This window comes from Cyprinodon tularosa, unplaced genomic scaffold (genome assembly GCF_016077235.1).
Source record: "Cyprinodon tularosa strain WSP-4 unplaced genomic scaffold, ASM1607723v1 ctg691, whole genome shotgun sequence".
NCBI lineage: Eukaryota > Metazoa > Chordata > Actinopteri > Cyprinodontiformes > Cyprinodontidae > Cyprinodon > Cyprinodon tularosa.
The window spans coordinates 136,011-158,242 of NW_024039442.1; the positions used below are offsets into that span (position 1 = coordinate 136,011).

A 22,232-nucleotide genomic window follows, 5' to 3' on the forward strand; every position below is an offset into this window, starting at 1 on the left:
CTCAGTCTCCTGGGAGCCACTGGGCCTCTTTCCAATCTCTATGGGTCATTGCTGGGGTGAGACGCCAGTGAGGAGCTCCTGGCTAGAAACACTAATTATCATGGCTGCCTCGCATTTAGCTGTACTGTGTTCGGCATGAGGAAGCATATACCTCCTGGTTACGCTGTCAGATACCTCATAGGACTGGCTCGAATTCAGGAGATTGTAAAGCTATGGGTGCTTAGGTTTAGCCTGCCAAAGGCAACTCTCAGCACCACTGGCTCATCTAAATAAATGAGTAAACAAACAAATGTTAAATGTACCTTCCCAAATGTAATGTATTAATGTTTGTATCTGTTTTTAAGATTGGTCCCATATTTCATTTCTGTAAAATCTTTTGATTGGCAAATCATGGAGCAGTTATGTTACTAAATGCACACACCCTAACACACACTATTGCCTCTGACCATATTCATAATAATTTAATATATGCCTGAAGGCAGGGTTTGAGGCAGTGGACAAATATAAATATTAATTAACACACAAGGGACTAAAACAGTGTGCATAAAGCTTCTCTGCCTATTGGCTGCTGCCATATTAAAAGAATCTCTGGTCAGATTTTTAATTTGGCTTAGAATATGCATTAGAACTTCAAACATTAACTTCTGAAGTTAACGTCTTCTTGTTGATATTGAGGGTTTAAGCTGCAAAATAGTTACACTTGCTTTGAGTGCATAATAAAATTCTGCAATGAAATCCCACTGCCTTTTAAAAAAGTTTTTTTTTTCCTTTTATATAATGAATACTTTAAAAGTATTTATAAAGAAGGAAAAAAAACTCTATTTTCACTAAAGAGTTTATGCAAATGAATGCTATTCTTTCACACTGCCTTGCATCATAGGATCTCAGCAAAGAACTACTGAGTGCCAATAATGTGCCCTGGGTGACAGGTCTAAGGACTCATTGGAGCTGCTTACTCCCACATTGCCTGACTTCATTATATATCATAGAGAGTGGGCAGACTGTGACAGCATGTAGTGAAAGAGATGGGCTGTCTCCTCACACTGACCACTTTTGTGTTCCTCAGACGTATGTCTGCTATATACCAACTGACTCAACATTTATCCTAAATGTAGATGCACTTACACCTGAATTTAAAAGGTTTTATAAATAATAAAGCAAAGCAGTGTGTAGATCAATAATTACCTTGCATTAATTTCAGAATTAAATACTTGATGATTAAAATAAATGACCAAATTAATTTTATTAAGTACCTGAAGGTTTGGTCAGCTGTCTCACTTCTATGCACACATGGGTGCAGCAAAAATATACACTAAGCTGACTGAACCTTAGTACTCAGGGGGATCAAGTTTCAATCCCATATTACCACACAGCTTGTCAGTTTGAAAGCTCGAGTGCAAATTACAGGAGTTTTGCTCATGACTGAAACCGCTCTGGACAGGTGTAAATGCATACATGTTCAACTCAGCTCCTCAGTATGATAACAAAATCAGACACTCACAATAAGCTCTCAAATCTCTGGCAAGGAGTGAACTGAGGTGCTACGGTGGAGGGGAGAGGGATAGGAGTTGTGCCTGCCAGCTACCTTTACTGGTTTGCTCTGTACTATCCGTTTGGCACAGAAAAGCTATGATTTTTTTTTTCTTTCAAGAGTGGCTCATGAAACTATAGTTATGACTAGAGGGTTGGCACATGATACCTTTGGTTTTTATTCTCTTGTTAGCACCTGAACACCATCAAAACTATGAATAAGAGGCAGCTAATTGCTGGATCTTTGATTCAAAAATAGCATGGATGGTGGAGGTGGATTTAAGAGTGAGGCAAAAACTTGATTAGAGTGAAATGACAAAAGGAAAACAACAAAGTCGGCAGAAGTAGGTTAGGAAAATAATAAATTACTTAGCATGTTTAAAAATTTTCACAAATTCAAAGGCTCTAATTTATACTTTTTAAAAGCATATTTTCATTTAAATAATCAAGTTTAAACAAAGGTAATGGTAAAATCTACTCATCTTTGCTTCCTGTGTTGTAGTTTCTAACTGGTTTTCTTAAGGAAACACCCATTTAACTAGATCCATGCACAGGTTGGTAGAATAGCCAAACAATTTAACCAAGTAAGAGAAAATGTAAGAAGGCTACTATGAGTCACTGATCATAAATTCTAATTTGATAAAGAATTAGATGTGAATCATTGGTGATAGGAAGGACAAAATTATAAAATCGCTGGTATTTTAAAGACTAAAAGAGACACATAAAATAAACAAGATAGTTTAAAAAAATGCAGGAAGAAAAACAACACACTTTTGTATACTGTAGCTAGGCAGTTGCTGGAGCTGCTGCTGCTCACATGCTTAGATCTTCTCTTTTCTTGGCTTTGTGCTCTGGTAACAGTGTCAGGTTCTGGTTAGATGGAAGTACTGAGGGAATTGTGATCCAGCCGTAGCTCCTGGATTCCCAGAGCTGAGTGTATCTCTGGAGCCTTATATGGACCTACGGACATAGGTGCATTTGTTTGACTTTCCACAATGAATAAAGCACTGTGACTTGGTTGCTGAAAAAAGCAAGCAGCAGATAGAAGCTTCTCTTCTTTGTGGCCAAGCAAGTGAAGTGCTTTCCCTATTGGTCACCTGAATTGCTGCCAAACTGTCCAAACAGCAGCAATGTGAGAATGAGGCAAAAACTGAGTTTTGTATAAACGCACCTTTAGGCATTATCTGTAGTTATTTTCCCACTCTGCATACTGTTTCAGTCTGTAGACAAAAAAGTTAAATCTTAACTTGAATGTAGAATCATTTACTGCATGCTTGTTGAGTCTAGTCAACCATCTTGTGGCAAACTGTAGCAGAATCTCTCCTAAGAATATTGGCTTTATTAGTGCATCGTTTTTTTTTTTTTTACTGTTTCATTTAGATTTTAGACTGCTTCATAAAAAAAAAAAAAAACTTCCTCTGAATAGGAATCTAACATAATATATCGTTTTCAGAAGGACATTATTTGATAGAATTAATTTATTTTTGTATATTTAAAAACCTGTATGGCAAATAACAAAAGACAAAAGATATAGAAGTAAAAAATATGAGGTTTGTGGAAAATCTAATAAAAACACAATTAATATAACAAAGTTTTGATTGGTGCAATAGTTAAATGAAAAAAAAGAAATCATCTGACTGTTGTTTCATTTTGAGAATTACAGGTGAATATGCTGACTTGTCCATAAGTTAAAAGTTTGTGTTCAGCCCCGGAAGGATTGCCCTCTGTAACTTGAAGTGTAAACTCTTTATCAGTGTTACACTGTCTACCATGCAAAATTGCAGCTTGTAATAGTGGATAGATTAAAAGGAATCACTCTCACCTAGTGGCAAATTCCACACCACTAAGCAACAAATGCTTTGCCAAGCTCTCAGTGACATTTCCAGGGATTAGCTCATGATGTTAGAGCTGAGGCTGAACCCACTGGGAGGGACAGCAACTAAGGATAGCAATACTGTCCAAGTGAGGACAGCAACACATAGACGCTCACACAAGCATTATTATACCCATATTTCATTGAAAAAAAATATAGTTTTGATTTTAAAAAAGTATTGTTGCGAACATTGTTTTTAGTGTAGGTTGTGAAAAAGACAGCTGCATCTGTCTTTTCAGAAACGAGAAAACAAGCTTATCCAGATGTAAAATGAACAGATGTGGAATTCAAAACATTGTTTTTTTAGATGAACAGTGTCACACAAAGGGAAATTCTGCATGCAGGTTTTATTTTTAGCAAGAGACAAACCAGACCTTATTTTAAAACTTGTCTATTGATTATATGGTGTTTGACAAGGGCCATAACTAGCACATAGCTGCTGCATTTACTCTTTACAGTTTGTTTTAGCTTAATGTTGATCTCCTTGTATCAAACAGTACTTGAATTAGTAATTCCCTTTTCTGTGAATATCTTTTTTTGTATTTTAATCTATTTTTAAGACATGAACAAACATTAAAGGGAAATAATGCATGCCACAAGGGGTTACTCTGCCATATCCAGGGTGGGTCTAAAAAACAACAATGTAACGGCGGCAAACAGTGACATGGTTTGAGGGGTGATGCATGGAGAGCACTAAGGCGTGGATGATATGCAGAGAGAGGAACCTATGTGACAGCTTTTGCTGCTTTCCCCTAAAACGCTGCAGCTCAAAGTGCAAACGTAACAGCCATGGCATCAGCTGAGTCAAAATACTGTCAATCAGCTGTCAGTCTACTCAGATTGAGTGATAATGACTGACATTTAAATGCTCTGCTTCGGAAATGCACGGTCTTACCCTCCACCTCCCAGAGCTCAGTATATTCCTGTAATTAACAGTTGTCTAGTACAAAGCACAGTGACATTTATGGAATTACATGTATAGTTGCCCAAACTCCAGGGTAACTCAGGGGAGGTGTATAACATGAGCGTGTGTTATTCAGTTGCAGTTCATTTTTTGTATTTAATGTGTCGCTCAAGCCTTTGTCTTTACTCATACTTTTCTTTTCACCACTGGATTGATATAATGAAATAATCTGTCTTCTCAGGCTTTGATTAAAAAGGCTTACCCTAAACAACCAACAAAAGCACCAAACTGTGCACTTCTGGATATGTTTCTTACTCTGCACTGACTGTGAGAATGCCCTTCCCGAGAGGCGGATTGTGAGCAACCTTTTCTCCTCTGAAACTTGCTTTATTTTGTCAATGACCTTTTACCTTCTATCACTTGCAGGATCAGTATGCATTCTCCTCTCAGAGTGATTACTTCTCACCCTGTCAGCTCACCTTGACTTCACCTGTCATCCCTCCATCTATTTTCAACGTGATATTTTCCTTCTTGCCTCTTATTAGTTGTGCCCATCTGAGGTCTCTACTGAGTACTCAAATATCAGTCTCCTTTCCTTCACTCAACCACACCCTCAGACATATACACACACACATCCAAATTTTACATACAAAGTGAGGACCTTGCAAACACTCCCATTGACTTCCATTCATTTTCTACAGCCTCAAACCTAACCAATACTGGTATATACCTCACACTAACCTAAACCTAAAGCACACCTTAGTCCTAAACTTAAGCCTACAAAGTGAGAACCAGTAAACTGTCCTTACGTTTCATCAAAACCCTCACTTTATGCCAAAAGTACTTTCACAATGCAGCAAGTATACTGTAACCCCTCCAACCCCACCACCACCAGCACGCCTACAAACAAAAAAATTTGAGCTTACCTTCACATGCCATGTACAGTAATAAATTTGGCAGTATCTATAAAGTAAACCTGAATCTCATGATGTTTGATTTACGATTTTCTCTTATGCTCCCTAAAATGTTTTCACATTCTGTAATTAATAATGGTTGCTGTCCGACTCAATCTGCAGAAGGGATTTACTTAAAAAAAATGTAGGGCACTTTAATATTAATCATAAGATTTCTACAGAAGAAAAAAAACAGGTAAGGTTTTATTTATCACATGCATAGACCCTACGTTTCCACTCGAAAAGCAGATTGAAAAAGAAATCTCACTGGTGTTTCCAAACCAATCTAAATGTATATGTTAAAATAAAAAAGAAACAATAATGTAACAACATGCCCCTAATACATAATATATGTTGGTATCTCTCTTTTAAATAAGGAAAAATTCCCAGTGGTCACAGAAATACTTTGAATCTGACAAAAGTCATAATAAATAACAATTCCATGAAAATAAACAAATGAAAGTCAGAAACCGCTTTTAAATGGTGCTCTAACAGTATAAATTGAAAATATTTCTTGAAACTTTTATTTATAATTACTTTGGTCAGATTCAAGTTATTTCTGTGACAATTGTGGGTTATTATTTCATCAAACACTTTTTTCCATGTGTGTAAATGCTTGTTTCTAGATGAGTAATGTGCTGAGGTTTGACAAGGTTATCTGTTCAAAATTCTATAAGAAATAAGAGTGATACCTACTTATATCTTTAGGCTGTAGTTTCTCTTTTAAATGTCAGTCTTTTTTTGCTTTAAAAGGACGAAATTGCATGAGTAAAAATTGCATATTCATTATGTGTGTAAATTCAAGCATGGCAGAATGTGCGAATCCATTTCATTATGCAGTACTGAATCAGTCACATCAATCTATAGCACATAGTACTGTAGTGCATGGAAATATAGTAAGGGAAAGTATGTCAATAAAACATGAAAAAAATTTTAAACTTCTCTTGTAAAAGAAAAGTAAAAATATCTTAGATCTTATCCATGTATATCTGACAATTACATGCATTAAAAATAAGACCTAATGGAGTTTCAAAACCTTTAGAGCTTATACCCCTCAGTCTGCATTTTAAATGGAAATGAAAGTAAAAATCACTTTTTGTGGGTATATAAAAGTAATGAACAATAATTAGTAAATACTACTTTTGAATGTAGTTTAGGCTCTGAACAGCTGCCAAAGTGTACACAGATCATTTTCAAGCTGTTGTGTTCATTTTTGTTATTTATATATATATATATATATATATATATATATATATATATATATATATATATATATATATATATATATATATATATATATATATATATATATATATATATATATATATATATATATATATATATATATACATATATATATATACATAAATATATGGGTTGGTTAAAATATCTAGAAATCTTGTGAATTTCATAAATCCAAATACTATGTTGCTCATGCTACCATAATATACATGCCTTGTGTTTTGGGACAAATGTTATTGCGTGCTGCTTATAATAAGGAATAGAATAATAATGATTTTTGTTGTATCACCATCAAATTTTTCCTTTTTTTTCTGCATACAGTCAACAGAACCATCTTTGACATACATTTTCACATTGTCTGTACATTTAATAGGATACAGTTAGGTTCCCAGATAAAAGTAAGCTAAATTAATTGGGAAAATATAGCAAAGTCATCTGCCTTGTAATAATTTAGCATGTTGAGGTGACTGCATCCTGATTGGTGCCGACAAAGTGTCTTAACACCACAGCAAAAGATCAAGTAACACCATTACTGGGTGAGGCTGACGGAAATGTTTAGGAGACTTACATGTGTATAGATTCGCAATTATGCATTTAGAAAACATAAAACACACACAGCCTTCTCAGGCTGGTAAAAATTATGCTTGTCCACATGTTTTCCTCTGTTGTGCAGATATGCATTTCTACTGAGATCTATAAAAATCTTGCTCCCTTGATTGTTTTGCTTTGCATCTAAAAATGCAGCAGCTCAAGGATTGTTTTTTTTTTTCTTTCAGATTTTAAATCACTCCCTCTTACCACATGATTATGGGTTACCATAACAACCAAGAAAGAGATCACAAGAAGCCAATAAAAACTAAAATATTTTTTGGCGAGAACCTAAAACATTCTCAGCCTAATATTCAGCTTCAATTCAATTCAGTTTATTTATATAGCGCCAATTCACAACTTGTCATCTCAAGGCACCCTACAGTTCACCAAATCATACAGTCAAATTGACTAAAAGTTTTCTATCTAAGGAAAACCAGTTGATTGCAGCGACTCATTGACTCAAATGCAATCTCTCACAATAAGCATGCTTGTAACGACAGTGGAGAGGAAAAACTCCCTTCTAACAGGAAGAAACCTCTAGCAGAACCAGGCTCAGTGTGAGCGGCCATCTGCCAAGGCCGACTGGGGTTTAAAGAGACAGAAGCAGAGATACAAAATCCAACTATAAAAGGCGGCCCCATCCAGGAAACACACAGCCAGGCAGACGAGCTCCGAGCCAGCTCCCACGCCAGAGGACAAAGAGAACACATCCAGCCAGTCACAGTCAGAGAAACAGGACTACACTGAAAAACAGGCCGATCTCGAACATCTATAAACAAAGGTGTTGATGGCAGCAGAACAGCTGATATGGATGGAGTCACAGCCAAACAGGTACAGTCATATTCAGTTAAACTTTTTACTCAATGGAGCCAAGGCGTAAGTTCAACTGAAGAAACTATTACTTACAGTACCTTAATCCGCCTTCGTCAAGGGTCAATCAGCATCCTGAGTTCCTCATAAAAGGTCTCCTAACAGTATTTCAGTCTGCTACCCAAAGTGCAGGCAGTGGCTATGTCGGACTCGGATTCAGATAACCCAGATTCAACCCACCTCCATCCCCCTCCTCCACCTTCTTAGCTAAAGCTTCATCAGAGTGTCATTCCTCCTGGACTCTTACTGTGTTCCCTGACTCATCTCAACTGGTCCGGCAGAAGACAGCCCTTTTGAGCCTGGTTCTGCCAGAGGATTCTTCCCAAAGGGGAGTTTTCCTCTCCACTGTCGCTTCATGCTTGCTCATCATGGACAGGTTCTTGCAACCTGTGTTATTCAAGCTGGACTTCCATCTTCCAGGTCCTTGAGTGAAGTAGGTCACTAGTAGCTCAAACAGTCTACTGGATCTCTCCATACAGCTCAAGCAAACAGTCTCACCAGCCAGCAGTCATGGACTCACCAACTTCATCCTCTCCACTCCAACACTAGTTTCAGGCCAAGGGGGAAACATGCCTATACTTTACTCCTGTTTATGCATATCAAAGCAAATTAAGCACTAATGTCCCTTGCTGAGGTCTGCGTGCCAAAGACTAAAGTAATCTAATTGTATTTTCTTTCCTTGTGAGTTTTTCAGATTGAACTAAGAATTTTTTTTTAATTGTTGACAAAAATACATCTCTAACCTGAGTCTTTGTCATTTGATCTCCTATTTGGTTTTAAACTAGACAATGAAGGTCTTAGTTTTTATCAATATATTTTTAACCTCACACAAGCTGCTGTTAGAAGAAAATACAGTTGATTCCATAATTATTCATACCCCTGGCAGATTTAATAGTCTGGTAATTTTACCATCTAATTTTACAAGGCAGAAAAAAATGCTCATCATTTGACTTACAAGTTAAACCTGTATTCTGCTCCTGGGAAACACATTTTTGTAATTCAACCTTTCATTTACCTGAGGCCTTCCAAACATCTGCTGGTGTTCTCAGTATAAGACTTAGTTCCAAATTGGAAAATTTCTGCAATTAACCACAAGGCATCAGCGCAATGCCTGGTTATTTTTTTTATTTTTTTCACTAAACACCATATGCTTCTTTAAGAAATTTGCCCTTCAAACAACCAAAACACACACACACCCACAAAAGTATGTTTTCACTATTCCAGTGGCGACGACACAAACAATGATTTAAGGGGACATTTCCTTCCTTGATTAACATACATTTTATATGGCCTAACCCAGACCCTCACCCTATCCTTAACCATTACCAACACATACCCAGTACTCGAGCTCAGGGGGGGATGGCATCTGCCTTCTTAAAAACATCTTAAAAATCTTTCCCCTTCTTAAATGACCATCCTGTGTGACATTCTATTACTGAATGTGTAAAATTTCTACTATAAATTAACAGTAATAGCAATAAAATTGCTGTTTCAACATTTGGCGGGCTGTGGGCTTATGAGTAGCCTGAGCAAAATAAATAAAATCAAAGAAGTGGACTACCATGATTATGAAGCTGATGCCAGTGGGAAATTAGTCCTCTGCATTTGACCCTAAATATGTAGCCATGCCAGTCCAAGGACTGACTGCAGTTCTACTGTAAGGTGCTTTGATCACAGCCAATGAGCGGCATACCTGACATGTAGCAACCATATCTTGCATATTGCTTTAGGTTAATAGACTATATTAGTTAGCCTATGTATGCTTCCAACTAGACAACTGCATATACCTAACCCTAACCTAAACTGAATTCACAGCTTAGTCCTAAACCTAAACCCAACTCAAAGAAGAGAGATGGTAACATTATTAGTGACCCCCTCACACCCCCACCATGGACTGTTCTTCACAGCATCTGATGCAGGACGACAGGTTCTGCAACATCTTGTTTTCCGCCATAAGACTGTTTAACTGTTGAAACTCTAATGAAGTCACATATCAAGACTGCATCACACTTGTAAACATCAGATTTGCACTACATGGCGGATTTTTAAATCCCTTTAAATAGAACTCAACTCAGTGTTCTACTGCATTTTGCACCATATTCATTTATTTATTTTTGCACTTCTCTCAATCTTCCATATTAATGCCCTTTGAACCATGTGTTTAAATGGTTCTCTTTTTTCCTACACTGTTTACACTTTGATCCCTGCTGCACTTTATAAATGGAAATGCTCATTTCACTGCTAAACTGCTCATTCACTGTTGAAAAGCTATATGAATAGAAATTTCGTTTTGTATACTCTTATTCTATACAAAATGAAAGTAAAGTTTGTCTAAGTCTAAGAAATTATAGGGACCAGTTTGTCCCCATATATACCTGTAAGTCCCCCAAAATGAATGATATTTTACAAAACATCCCACAATGTAGGTAAAACAAGAAAACACAGACTGGTGCATTAACCCGTCTGCCTTTGCATTCTCACACACGCATGTGCATCAGAACACAATCTCAACTGAGTCTGAAGGGATTCATCACTGTGACAGTTGAACGTCAACACGTTTTTCAGTTTGACAGGAGGCTCTTTCTCAGTACATCCCTTACTTTGTCATGGTTTTCTCTGGTGTATCGCTTTGAGTCCCACTCAAAGTACGCATTGGTGGATTAATCCCAATCACTCACTAGCTCAGATCAGTTCACCAGGGTTAAGTTGTAGCTTTCACTGAAGATACTGCTTTCATTGTAAGAAGTTTCATGGTGGTATATTTAAGGAGACCGGTCAGAGGGGATTCTTAATGCTTAATGCTGTAATAACCTATTTCAAGTTGCTACCTCAGTATTATTTTTTTTCTTTTCAAGCATTAGGAAAGTAGGATCATATTGTCTGCATAAAAGTCAAAACACTACTTAGCATTATAAACTATATATATTTTAAAAACCTGTTATATTTTAAGTAGTTTAACATTAAATTAAAAGCTATTTCAAATATCCAAAAGGAAAATTAATTATTGTATATTATTATATCATTCACATGTCTTTAAAAAGTATTTTTCTAATGGTGGTGGGTAGTAGCAGCCAGTATTACAGCAGATCTGAAAAAGCTCTGATAGAAAAGACTTTGTTGCCATATGATAGTCTTATTAAAAAGGATGCCCAGGTTGTCTGTTATTAGCTTGATGAAAATCATTATTTGCAAGATTCACCTACAATCATGAAAGATTAGGTCATATTTTGATCCCTATGATCAACCTGTGAAAAGCATTGATGTGTAATCAAATTCTTTTTTGTTAATAAATTTTTGATCAAATAACTTTTGGCCTAAGTTTTGTTGTATGAATGCCAGCCAACTTTGGCAATGATATTAGAACAATAGATGAATGAGTGATAAGAGTACTGGCAGTGTTAAACAGCAAACTCTGCATTCAAATGGAATATGTCCATAACTTTTCTTCAAAATATAAGAACATATACACAACAAATTGTTTGGTACTTACTAAGATAAAAAAAAAAACATAACTTAGATCTAGAGGTTCTTTTGTGCATTTATACTGAATGTGATTATACATTTCAATGTCAGTTGTCCGCCCTTAACTTTTCAACATGCTTCCATGCATCATCAAATAGGAGGAGCTTTTTTCTGCTTGAAAGTTAAATGTCTGTTCAACTCAACCTGGCGGATGAGGATTTTATTAAGTGACAGTGCTTTATTGATTGCGGAAAAATGCAGAAAAGCATCAATGCCACCTTCAGAGATGAATCTTTAAACATAAATAACCAGTCCTTGACCCTTCCTGTGCTATCCAGAGATGGCAAAAGTACTCACTTTCCGTACTTGAGTAAAAGTACAGATACTTGTGTTAAAAAATACTCTGGTAAAAGTGGAAGTACTGATTAAACTTCTTTACTCAAGTAAAAGTAACAAAGTAAACGCTTGTAAATTTACTTAAGGTATAAAAGTAAAAGTAGAAACCACTTTTTTCATGCCGTTGCCTACATTTTAAATGGATGTCTGCCAATAGGACTAGATCTCCGTTGTGTTCATTTTCAATCATCTCGTCGTCCGTGCTACTATGCTAACGCCACCGCCACCAAGCTGCAATGATTTGCCGCGAATGAATACCGCCGAATCTGTCGATTCATCTTGTAGTGGTGCGTCAAATGCAACGTAGATTCCCATCCAATTAGATTGAATTTGGTATTGATGACGTGAAAAATAATAACGGTAACTCCATTGAAATGATTCAAAACTAAAGTAACGAGCCAATTTTTTAAAATGTAAGGAGTAGAAAGTACAGATATTTGTGTAAAAATGTAAGGAGTAGAAGTAAAAAGTTGCCATAAAAATAAGTAGTAAAGTAAAGTAAAAATATCAGAAAAATCTACTTGAGTACAGTAATAAAGTATTTGTACTTCATTACTTCCCATCTCTGGTGCTATCTCATATTAAGTATGACCATTTCGTCCCTTAAATATATACAATTTAAATACCTGTCGGAGAACTTAATTTTTGATATTCTATCAACCTCTTTAAAATGGCCATGTGCTCACAAGGAGCCCACTCTGGTAATTTACCAGGTAACATGCCAGACTGAAGAGCTCATTAATGATCATACACATAGAGACCATGAGTAAATGGTAAAAAAGCTCTTGATGCAGCGTACTACATGGACGCTCAGCAGGATAATTGATAGAGTCCCACAAACGTCTTGGGGGCTCATCTGATTTTCCTCTGAGAGGAAGGCTAGCCTATACAGTTTGCAGAAAGACAGATTGTCAGCCCTTGTCAACCATTTTTTGCCATGTCTGGCTCTACTACTTAGACAAAGCCTGATTGTTTGAAGATTTCTGGATCCATTTAAAAGGGGACAAAGAAATGTGATGACACCTTGTGGCATCATGTTGATCATTGCCTTAAGTGAAGAGTAGGACACCTCACTCTGCAAAAGGAGAGCCAATGGTGTCTGACAGCATATCTCAGTGCAATCAAGTACTACTTGGGTTTCAGGGTTTGAAGCAAACTCATCTGGAAGTTGTCCATGGACCACATGTTAAGGCGACCAGGGGCCTTTGCTCCCAAGCAGGTTGTATACAAAGTGGGCAAATGTATCCTGATCCTACTAAGTTTGGTATTCCTGTTCAGTGAATTCCAAATCTAATAGCAAGATCTTGGTGTGGCTTGCCCAGGACAGGTACTTTACATTAAATAAAAGAACAGCTCATCAACAGAAGGAAGTGTCTTCAAAACAAGCAAAAAAAAAAAAAAAACATAATGCACATGAATTCAAATACACTTAGAATATAAAATCTACAAAGATCTGTTTATACATTTTTTTATGGGGATAATTCATGTCCTGTATCACCTGATTATGTCAACTTCTGTTGTATGTAGTTTCTAGTTTTTCCACTAGAAATAATGTGATCAGAATGCTTCAAGCTAAATCAGCTCTGAAATGAACATTTATTTAATATCATAACTCAAGTATAGTAAAAATGCAGCTAAAAGACACATCTGGGCATCCTTCTTTGCACATCATTTATTGATTTTCTGACCTCAAACACTACACGGATTACTCAAGGTCTGATTGTTAAAGACTGATATATAAAACTATCAACATACTATTGATGTGTAAAATCTGCCAAAGCCAGCCATAGATGCCTTGGTATTGGCCAAAATCATCTTGGTCTTTAGACCAGACTCCACAAGCTTCATCCAATATTAGAAATATTTGGATGAATATATAAAACTATCAACATACATTGATGTGTGAAATCTGCCAAAGCCAGCCATAGATGCCTTGGTATTGGCCAAAATCATCTTGGTCTTTAGACCAGACTCCACAAGCTTCATCCAATAATAGAAATATTTGGATGAATATATAAAACTATCAACATACATTGATGTGTGAAATCTGCCAAAGCCAGCTATAGATGCCTTGGTATTGGCCAAAATCATCTTGGTCTTTAGACCAGACTCCACAAGCTTCATCCAATATTAGAAATATTTGGATGAATATATAAAACTATCAACATACATTGATGTGTGAAATCTGCCAAAGCCAGCTATAGATCCCTTGGTATTCGCCAAAATCATCTTGGTCTTTAGACCAGACTCCACAAGCTTCATCCAATAATAGAAATATTTGGATGAATCCAAGATGTAAAATAAAATACAAAATATATAGTAATTAATATCATAACCCTTTATTTCAAACCTCGCTGTTAGCTGAATGGTGATGACTTTTCTAAAACAATGGATTTTTCCCTAATACCAAATCCAAAGCAAGGACAATGCAACTGACTTATTATTGGTGGATTTGGATTTTGAAGATACAGCTGTATTTAGCAGCTTTAATATTTAATATCCCAGCATCAAATCATTGGGGTGTTTATGGACTAAAAAAGTGACTTGACTGTTGAAGCATTAAGGCAAGAAAATAGAAATGTAATATTGTTCAGTATTTGATATGGTGAACTCTATCGATATATATATATATATATATATATATATATATATATATATATATATATATATATATATATATATATATATACAGTGTTGGGAAAGTTCTCTTTCTACGTGAACTAGTTCAAAGTTCAGTTCACACATTTTAAAATGAACTAGTTCAGTTCATAGTTCATAATTCAAAACCAAAAAATGAACTAGTTCATAGTTCTTTTTTTTTTTTTTTTTCATATATTGCTCAATTACATCATAGCCTACTGTAGAACCACAGACAGCAATTATTTTATCAGTTGTAACTCTGAAACTGTGCGTCAGATTTCATCTTCATATCCAGTTTTGAATCCTTATCCAACCAGGGTTTACATTAGCATTGAAGGGACAGCATTTCCCCATTGTTGCTTTAACGCTTTGTTGCTGTCCATTCACTTCACACTAGTAGCAGCTGCAGCTTTCACCCCTACAGTATATTCTCAAAAACATCAGGAAAAATGTGCTGCTTGAATGGTCTTTTTTATGAGTAATTATTAAAAGAAAAATAGGAAAGTAGTCTTTAAGGTGCAAATGTTTTTTTTTTTTTTTTTTATAATTTTTTCCATTTGAAATTCCATTTCAATACATACTAAAAAGGAATACTGGAATCCTGGAAAATTATACCAGGCAGGTTTAACAAACAAGTTACATGGATAGTAAAACCCTCAAGAACAGGGGTCTTCTATGTTTTCCAGACCAAGAACCCCCAAACTGATGGCGAGATGGAGCGGGGACCCCCTAACTATATATATTGTATGAATTGTGTCCTATAGTCACTCTATTACAGATGGAGTAATGTAAAGAAATTAATTTCTCCCTGGGATTATTCAAGTTTTTCTGATTCTGATTCCTGGTTGTTGTGAAGGAGACGGTGCCCAGCTTGAAAGAGCTCCTGTGTGTCGCTGAATGTGTGCATTGATGACTGAAAGACATCTTTTGTCTCCATTTATCTGTTTACTACAGTGTGTTGATTTCATGTTAATGAGTATTTAAAGACATTTCAATTAGTGGGGGAAAAAATTGCAGGGGGGGAATATACAAATATCAACTAACCATGCAGACCCTCATGCAGTACCTCCGTAGACCCCCTAGGGGTCGCGGATCCCCTGTTGAAGACCTCCGCTCAAGAAGATTTTACTAACACAAACTGAGGGACCAGGCTGACGTAGGAATTTAAGGTTACTGAAGTGCGGATTTTTTTACTGAAAGCCGGCGGGCAAACTTGTTGCCATCATCCTCACCGACCACCTGGTCATAAACCTGTTTTAAGTGATCATACTGCTGCTTTGTCGCCTCCACGCTGCTGTGGCTTCCACGCTGCATTTTGTTTTGATGACGCACGCGGCTGTAGGCTACGACGCTGGTAGCTGGTGTTGCCAGATTGGGTGTTTTTCCCGCTACATGTTTACGGTGTGATTTAGCCGGGGTTTCGCCTGGAGGACTCTATAGAAATTTGGCAACCTATTGAACGGAGTTGAACTGAGAGAGCGTGCTGTTCACAGACACCAGAATGAACGAGTTCACAATAATGTTCATCAGGCAATAATGCAGTACGTTCAGTTCACGTTCGCCCAAAATATGAACGAGTTCATGAACTTTCGTTCAATGAACGCGTTCAGGCACAACACTGTATATATATATAACCCAAGCCCAGTAAAGAACCTTTGCAGGTTCTTTATTGGGCTCTGAAGTGATCAGCTTCTGTTGCATCAGGCAGTGATTAATCATCAGAATCCTCTTCAGGTGAATCTGTTGGAAAATACTCATCTTAAGAATCTTCCATTTGATTGTTCCAAATGCAAGAGGTCCATATCAGTAATATGTTTATCCACAATTGGATCATAAATCTTCATCCTCAGAGTTTTCTACAATTGCCATAAGCAGTTGTTCTGCTTTTGACAATGTAAGTTTTCTTGTAATGTTAAAATTAATCATAAATTCAGATCCAAATCTATACCAAAGTTAGGTGGCTAATGTAGCTTGCAAACTAATTTTTTGGTTGAAAAATTTACTTCTTGCAAGAACAATTTAAACAGTTTTAAATATTTCTATATTCATCAAATCAAAATATGCAATCAAGTATAACTTTAAATAACCATTTATATCTGTAATCTTAAATAAATAAAATAAATGTTCCCACATTCATCAATCCACATGACACAGTCAATAACGAAATAAAGCTCTGATGTCCTTTACTTTTTTTTTACCGACATTGTGCTTTGCTACTGTTTTTTTTTTTTTTTTTTTTTTTTTCAAATATGCATGTCTTTTGAAGCTAAAGTTGTAATTGTGCATAAAAACACTGGTTTTAAAGATAAAATATTATTATGATTTTTACTTTGGCCATTTTTGTTACAAGAGTTGTTGTTGGAACAAATTTTACACTGGATCCCCACCATCTTGCTTTCATTCAAATGAGTGTAGTATTGTTATGTTACCACCAGAGGATGCTACTAATGAGGCCAGTGGGTTAAATATGGGGCCAAAATGGTAGCTTTAATATTTGCAAATGTGTGTGGAGAGTTGTGTGTCTGTATCTCGATTTGTGTGTGTGCAGTGGGATTTGAAAATGTGTAAATAAATCTGTAAATGTGTGAGGAGATTTGTGTGTCTGTACAACAATCTGCAAATGTGTAAAACTACTTGTGTGTAATCCGTTTTGCAAATGTGTAAAAAATCCACAAATCTGTATTCAGATCTGCAAATGTGTACTGAGATTTGCAAATGTGTAAAAAATCCACAAATCTGTATTCAGATCTGCAAATGTGTACTGAGATTTGCAAATGTGTAAAAAATCCACAAATCTGTATTCAGATCTGCAAATGTGTACTGAGACTTGCAAATGTGTAGATCAATCTGTAAGCACACACAGAGACACTTGTGTCTGAAGTATTTTCACTTCAAGACCCAGAAATACAGACAAATCATTGGTTACAAGTCAAGCGGTTTTTCGGTTGGCTCTCTTTACACACGTGATTTTTGCTACTCTTCTGCCGCGTGAGATGCACAAATGCGTAGAAGGATTTGTATGTGTATTTTCGCGATTTGTAACCCCTTGCGCAGGCTCGCAGGCTCACATGCTGCCCTGACCGTAGGCTCGCAGGCTCACAGGCTCACAAACAGCCTCTACCTTTTTTTTCCTCCGCTGCGGGAGTTGACGTGACAAGGATGATATATTGATACCATTCAGTAAGGAAAAAATTTAATCTATTATTAAACAAAAGGTTACGGAAAGATGGCAGAAGCTGTGGGAAGAGCATAGAACTGGAAGGTGGCTTTATGGTATTCAAAGGAAAATTGGTGAAATGAGGAGAACGGAAAGGAATAAAAAAGAGGTTATATCTAGATTAAGTTTCGGAAACACAGGGTTAAATGGAAACTTATTTAGAATGGGAACAGGAGGTTGTGGTTTTTGTTATCAAGGGGAGACGATGGAGCATGTTTTGTTGTTTTGTTATAAATATTCTATGGAGAGAAGGGAATTATTAAGTTGGTTACAAGAAAATAAATTACAGTTAAATATACAAGATATTTTGGGGGGGGGAAATCTACTTATGATTATTTTTGTAATTTGATAAACAATCTTGAAAAAACGAAATTGATAGAAAGGATATAAGTTTATTTATGTAAATATTGTTATTATTTATTTTTATTTTTCAGTGGGAAAATACATAGCATCCCGATCCACACTCCACTGAAGTAGATGGTGGTAATGCACATCATAAAGTTGCTTGCCAACCGCCATAAAACAGAAGCAGAAGAAGAAGAAACAGTTTTACTAATGCAAACTATAGAAAAAATTAAAGAAATATACTTACAGAAAGCTGACGGGATTCCATTGCTCTCAACTTAGCAGGTACAACCCCTAGGACCCCAGTAACGTCACGTACTGTACAATACCGCCAAGTGGTGGTATGTGGCTGTATGTGAAGCAAGTTGTGCTGAACTGTCGCAGCAGAGAGGCTCTGTGAGCCTGCGGTCAGGGCAGCATGTGAGCCTGCGAGCCTGCGCAAGGGGTTACAAATCGCGAAAATACACATACAAATCCTTCTACGCATTTGTGCATCTCACGCGGCAGAAGAGTAGCAAAAATCACGTGTGTAAAGAGAGCCAACCGAAAAACCGCTTGACTTGTAACCAATGATTTGTCTGTATTTCTGGGTCTTGAAGCGAAAATACTTCAGACACAAGTGTCTCTGTGTGTGCTTACAGATTGATCTACACATTTTCAAGTCTCAGTACACATTTGCAAATCTCAGTACACATTTGCAGATCTGAATACAGATTTGTGGATTTTTTACACATTAGCAAAACGGATTACACACAAGTAGTTTTACACATTTGCAGATTGTTGTACAGACACACAAATCTCCTCACACATTTATAGATTTATTTACACATTTTCAAATCCCACTGCACACACACAAATCGAGATACAGACACACAACTCTCCACACACATTTGCAAATATTAAAGCTACCATTTTGGCCCCATAGTTAAAGTTGAAAAAAGAAAGTATTAGAGGCAGAGAGGCAAACATGCAATGTCCTCGGAGGTGGACACAGGGTCTCCAGAGGTAGCAACGACATTTACCCAGAAGTTCTCACCTTCACACTTTTTGACTGAAGTTAGCACGTACCATACTTGTGCACATTGCAAATTTGAATACTTTTTTAAAGCCATCAACAAACCTTTAAAGAGCAAATCTCATTTCATTCCTTCAACATCAATTTTTTATCTTGTAATTTGGAAAGAGTTCAAATTAGTTTCTAAAACTAGTTTAGAAGCACATTTAGTATTCTGCTCAAGTTAATTCACAATACAAATCAAAAAGGAAGATTAACATTATTTTTTGGTAGATTACTATTCTAATGCCAAATTATAAATCGATAACATTTTAAACATTTGATTCTCAATGCTGTGTTGATTAGCCCTATTGAATTGTCTGAGTCACTTATGTGGGATTCTAGGCTATCCTTCCATCATTCCATGTCATACACATGGATTGAAATAAACCAAGCATCTATTTCTAAAGATTGTTGATAACAGATAATGAAAACCCATAATGCACTGCCTATAAAAAATTGAGTATATATATGAGTTATTCAAACAAGTGTGATATTCATAGACAGTTGGGTGGAAAGAAGGGGTTTGGTAGGTGCACCACAGGGACAGGAGCTATGTCAGGATTACAGAACACTGCAAACTTTATTTAAAAATTTGGGGAAATTTCACAAGGAGTGAACTGAAGGTAATGAAGCATCATGTACCCTTATAGATATAAAAGAGCCCAGAGCTGAATTTATTGCAATGCTCCTTTTCTTTAAATAATTAAAAGGAACAACCCGAATAAGATATTTTTCAATGATACTGTAATTAGATTTTTTTCAAATAAAAGAAAATGTTCTCATTCCAAACATTGAGACCTGACTTTTCTTAGATTTTTTCCTACCTATTGTGATTAATCATTGGCATAGAAGATGCTTTTCATTAGCCCACCCATCTGCTCACCCTGGATGTTGGCAGCAACTGCAACAATAATGACTGAGGCTACTCTCAGACAATGTTTACTAGCTGACAGCAGCACCCAGTGCTCTCTGTATGCTCCAGCAAGCATTTCTATTTAGCTCACTTCTGAAGCTCCTGCCTAATTTCTCTTTGGAGACAGAAATCCTTTAAACCCCATTGTATCCTGGGGCAACATATTTACTGAGGGCTGGCTTTCCAATACCTGAGAGAGATTAACACTGCTCCCTGATTTATGAATCCATGCCACCCACCCACAGGCTTGGTCAGGGGCCCTACTCTACCCTGCTACTTCCTCTTCACACAGTGGGATTTAGGTATCAGAGGGAACACACAGCCGGTTTCTCAAGCACAGCAAAACTGGGTTTAAAGATATTTAGAATTGTGTATATTCTTATATCATCACTCTAAATTCCCCCCTTAAGCCCCCAAAACATAACTTACATTTTTAGTAAGTAAAACTTACTTTAAGTTAATCCTTTAGGTGAATAATATGTACAACAGTAAGTCACGGCAATTAAAAAATGCCAGTTTGTCTTAAACAATACTGTAAAGTTTTAGTTAAGATTGTGGTCTAACTGTTTTATTGTGTTTTATTCTTTACTTGCTATAATTCTGCTTTTATATCCCCACTATTTCAATGTTTAATTCATGTAAAGAACTTTGAATTTTGGAACTTTGTACTGAATTGTGCTATGCAAATAAACTTGCCTTTCCTAAAGTAATGATATGAGACACTGTATGTATAGTGGTACTGTATAGGTCGCTACAGTGAGCAGATCTGTAGCTGCTATCTAATGTTATCTAAAAGAGATCACAGGCTGTCTGTGACTAAGGTGGCCGGATGGTTGCCAAGCTGAGTTGTAGGCTGGTATTTGTTTATCCTGAATAGTCAATTGCTGGGCATCTGTACCACAGGAACAACAAAGCTGTTGGCGAGTGTTCAAGCCCAGTTGTGTGTTATGTGTATTCAAACGAGTGAGCCTCAAATTGCCCTATTTTTCCGCAATAAAAAATTCATAAAATGCATAGAATATGTATTTACTTAGAAATATGTCTTTCATTAAAACCATACAGCTATGGGGAGCACAATGTATCCACAATGTAAGACTTACAGTAAGGCTGCAAAAAAAACCTCATATGTTAAGAGATTATGGTGTTTAAAGATGAAACAAATGGATCATCTTAACACTAAGACAGTCCATAATACACAAGATATATTTGTAAGTCAGTTAAATTTAATTTTGGATCTTTATCTTCCTGTCTTTTATTGCCCTTTGTGAATATTCCATGATACTGAATAAACATGTTTTGTTTAGACAGCTCATATAATGTGTCTTAAAATTGATTGTAAGATACAGCATGTAAAATATACACTCCTCTCTTGCTCACTGATTGTGCTGAAGACTTATGGCAGTTTTTCTGAATGCAGCATTCCACCATTTGTTCAATTATGGAAAGGTTTTAGTGTAAGGTAAAAATATATTTTGACAACTTTTGACAAATAGATAATCAGAGAAATTGTTTATGCTAAGACAGTTTGTGCATGTTGCACTGACAGACAAAAATGCAGCTAAGGCATAAGAAGCAAGGTTGTATCAATTCTGTCAAACTAAATATTTAATTAGTAGCAAAAGCTTTACTCTTATCTCCACCTCACCGACATTTGGTTTTGGCATAAATTCTTTTTTTATTTTACTTGATTTAGCGTAAGCACAGAGATAATCTAGGCTTTGCTTTACTATGATGACATGGCAATGGTTTTCATGTGTAGTGGAAAACTTCAAATTCAAATGCATTTGTCTGTGACACTAAGTGCATTCTTCCACTTCAGTAGTTCATCAAATCGCTGCAGTATACTTGTATCTTTTTTGCTCAACTTAAGTCAAGATTTTTCAACTCACAACTTATTTTCCAAGAATTGAACAAATAATGTATGAAAATGCAACTCTTAATCGTGTCCCAGAGAAATGTACACACCAGAAGCCCATAATTTAAGCCCACTCACAATCCTTTGTTGCAGCATTTTTTTCTCTGTCAGAATATTATTTTTATTTTATATTTTAAATGTAGAAGAAAAATCCTGCAATAATTAGTAGAAATTAGTACTAAACAAATAACTACATAATTAAATTACACCACCCAATAAACTGTTTTTACAAGTGAATGTATGTACCATTAAATTCAGCAAATGAAATTTAATTAAATATAAATTCATATTTTACTTTTAGTCCTCTGGAGCTATTATTGATCT

General features: G+C 36.1%; 1 protein-coding gene and 1 long non-coding RNA gene across 7 annotated transcripts in view; one reads left to right on the top strand and one right to left on the bottom strand.

Moving 5' to 3' along the window:
* The window catches only part of LOC119771874 (protocadherin-9), a 235,323-nt gene that overhangs the window by 34,674 nt on the left and 178,417 nt on the right, over nucleotides 1-22,232 (bottom strand). The window lies entirely within an intron of this gene.
* LOC119771875 lies at nucleotides 17,555-18,222 on the top strand. The gene is made up of 2 exons (XR_005279198.1): nucleotides 17,555-17,641; nucleotides 18,113-18,222. It is a non-coding gene; the product is annotated as an uncharacterized LOC119771875 (long non-coding RNA).